Below are 3,685 nucleotides of genomic sequence, written 5' to 3'. Positions count from 1 at the left end.
CCGCAAGGTGAATGGGGTTCTTTTGCTACCTTTTGGCAGTAAATGTTGCACTTCGAAGTTGCACTATGCGGTGTTTCCACTTTTTTTTTTAATATAAGGACTGCTTTTAAAAACTTTGTTTCCATTCGAGGCGATGAGAATCAGTAATCACTGATTCTTGTTTTACTGAGTGCCCTTCACTTTTGTAGCACAATTGTACATAAAAGCCGCCAAAATATTCAAATACATCGAGCAAAAGGTATATTAAGAACGGCCGCCGCAAACAGCGCGGAGGTTCGTATCGAAATAAACCACACGGAACACTTTGACACGTCCTAGTATCTCTCGTGCTTTGTAAGTTTACGCACTTTAACTAACGAGGGATAAGGTTGATATAATTTATGAAGCAGGTCCCAGAACACTCTTTTTTTAGCCGCTCTTGCCTTTCTTAGCAACTCTTTTCGGAGGCTGCTTTCTTTCGGAAAGACACAACTCGATGCCTCTTTGCCTGGCACTGTTCTTTTGCATCCTGGAGCACAGCAGGGGAAACCACCCGTTGAAAACCGTTCGTAAACATCCTATTACAAGTCTCCTGCTAGCGAGAAAATTTGTAAAAACATGTATACAGCGTACCCTGAGGCGGCCGAAAAACTGAGTACTATCGATCCTAACTTGCACAGCGGCAGCGGTGGCGTCGCACAACTCTCGGTTAGATCAGTATAGTGCACTAGGGACGTTCTGCTGCCACTCTGAATTTGTGAACCATTAGATGTGAACACTGGAGTGTCACAGAAACATTTTGACAGTCGAGACATGCACCGCGTACCGCATGGGGTCGTGATTATATATGATGGCGCAATTCTAAAACATTTTCAGCATAACCTAAACATGAGTTAGTCATGGATATTGTTTCCGCTTTTAACAGCATAAGCAAGTGAAATTTTTTTAAACGTGGCACCACTAAAGACTGTACGCCATCTCCTTTTGAGCTTGCCCTTTGAACGTGCGACGCCATTGCCGGCTCAAGATTATTAACATAGCGATGCTGTTCCGATCGGACTTCGTTCACTTTTAATGAAAGTGCAAAGCCACGCATTATCTGCTTAGGCCAAGTCCTATGCGGTGTTTCTGTTGGTACTGACCTCGTGTTCGCCGTGCTAGTAGTTTGTATTTATTTTACTTGCTTCGGGAAGTCACTGACCCAACGCATAGAGAATCTACCATGTAACATATGTGACAAGAATGAGATTCAATCCCACGCAGGACGCTCATAAACGGCGAAACAAATACACCTTTTGAACATGATAAACAAAGGATTCTAGGCGGTAATATTTATTTATAAGATTGGTATCAACGCTGGATGCCAGAAAGCATCAATACCCTAGTCCTCTGACCCCAGAAGGAAAGGGCGGTCAGTGTCGCCCAAATTCCGCGAGCAGACACTCTTGCACTGTTATAAGCCTACTATACAATCTCTCCCCATTCTTAGTTAAGAAGACACTGACAGGGTATATGGGCTCGCCGTGGTTTTGTGCTGATTACGAGTTATCAGAACCCGACTATCCAGAAAATAATTAGCGACTTGAGATTCGGTTTCTTTATTCTCCACCCGTCGATAATCGGCCGGTTTGAGCAAAGTATGAGGCGCGCTCACTCTCTTTTTCGTGATAATATTCCGATCAAACTTTTGTGCCAAATATATTCAAAGTCGTAGGTCATCTAAGAAACACGCTCAATATTAAATATGAAATGATATGAAACCCAAAGAAGCAGTAAATGCGTTCATTTGAAAAGAAATGTTGCACATTACGCAGGAAGTAGATGTACGAGGTTATGGTGAAAAGTTTCCGGAATCGCGAAGAAGTGGCTTTATGTTTCAAAATATTTTATGTCACTGTATTGGCAACCTTTCCTATAAAATGGCCGTAAATGTCAGATTGATATTCCAAAAATGCTGGCTTTGACAAGCATTCTACTCGAGCAACCAGAAACATTTTGAGTGATGAATAAGAACAAAATACGAGCGGTCATCAAATATATTTTTAGGGAACAATCTGCGACCAATATCAAATCCAGTTGGATTATTGTTCTTGGAGGATCATCGCCTTTGTTTTCTTCCATGTGTGTTTGGGTTTCCGAGTTCAAGCGTGGTCGTACGGAGATGGGTGACGAACCACGTTCAAGACGTCCAAGAACAGCTACTACACCAAAAATTGGGGATCAAATCCATCCCTTGGTTTTGGTGCGTGAAATTTAGGAAGCACTGAGAATCTATATAGAACGAGTTGTTCATGTTTTTCAAAATGAATTGGGATTTAACAAACATTCTGCAAAATGGGCGCCGCACTTGCTCAATCCGGAGCAAAAACGCATTCGAGCCCGAAGGTCAGCCGGAAGTTTGCAAGTGTTTCAGGCAAATCCAACGAGATTCAAGCGACAATTTGTAACTATGGGCGAGAACGGGGTCCACCAATACAAGTCAAAAACAAAAAAGTTAATCGAAACAAAGCAATGGGCCCGGTGAATCTACTCCGAAGAATGCAAAGGCCATTCAGTTGGCAGGCCAGATGATGGTATCAGTTTTTTTGGGACGACAAGAAACTTCGCTCGTTCGTTTTCATGAAAAAAATCTTTAAAAGAAACGGTTACTGACCAACACTACATAACACTTCTGGACAAGCTGAAACAATTAATTAAAGAAAAAACGGCTGGGGATCAAGAAACAGGCGTTGTTTCACCACGACAATGCGCTCACTCATTCAAGTGCTGTCGCTGAGCAAAAACTGAGAGAGCTGAAGTTCAAACTCCATCCGCATCCGCCAAAGAAGGTGATTCTTCGGCTCCCTCGGACTTCTACCTATTCCCGAAGCTTAGGATCTCCCAGCTGGAAAGAAATTTCTGTCGAATAAAGACGGGATGGAGGCTGTGAACAGCTGTTTTTGGGGATATCGAAGAAAGTCTCGTGGGAGAGGGAATTGAAATCTGGAGAAAGGCTGGACCGAGTGGGTCAAGCTTCGGTGGAATTATGTCGAAAAATAAATTATAGCTTGAATCAGATATTTATTGTTTTCATTTTCATTCCCCCCGGAAACTTTTACATCTGCCCTCGTACTACTTCACTCTCAATATGGCGACATACCGCGGGCTGGACGAAGAGACGGGTGCGCACGACGGACTTAGTTGCGACGTACGTGGGGGCGAGGCTTCCGAACTGTTGTTCGTGCTATCAGTCAGTCCATCTTTAATTGGGGATTAGCGAGAAAATGGCTAAACGTGTGGGACATTCGCACGGCAAACGATGCACGCAGCGTCGTAGAGGAGGAAAGGAAAATAAATGGGTAGGGAGCGACAGCCATTTTTGCCTTGCGGCACCTCCTCTCCTTTACATTTCCTCTCTCCCTCCGTACGTTAGTCCACCATGCACCTCCGTTCTCATACTTTGGTATCGGTTCCGAAGCCGCTGAGTTTATTTTGGTTTTATTAAGGATATCCCGCTTTGAAGCAAAATATTGATTGGGTACTATCCAGACACCTTATTAAATCGCCTAACAAAATACGAGTTTTCTTTTTATGTGAGGAAAAAGAGAGGGGGGGGGGGGGTTCAGTCTACCTTAAATATCGCATCGTATGTTTGGAAGATATTTCTCTTTACAAGTAACAAAATTTAAAAAAAAATTAAGTATGTCTTAAATCTGTGTTATCTTCA

This window comes from Ixodes scapularis, unplaced genomic scaffold, assembly GCF_016920785.2.
Source record: "Ixodes scapularis isolate PalLabHiFi unplaced genomic scaffold, ASM1692078v2 PGA_scaffold6__148_contigs__length_123643588, whole genome shotgun sequence".
In the NCBI taxonomy this organism is placed as follows: Eukaryota; Metazoa; Arthropoda; class Arachnida; order Ixodida; family Ixodidae; genus Ixodes; species Ixodes scapularis.
This window is presented reverse-complemented; position numbering follows the sequence as displayed.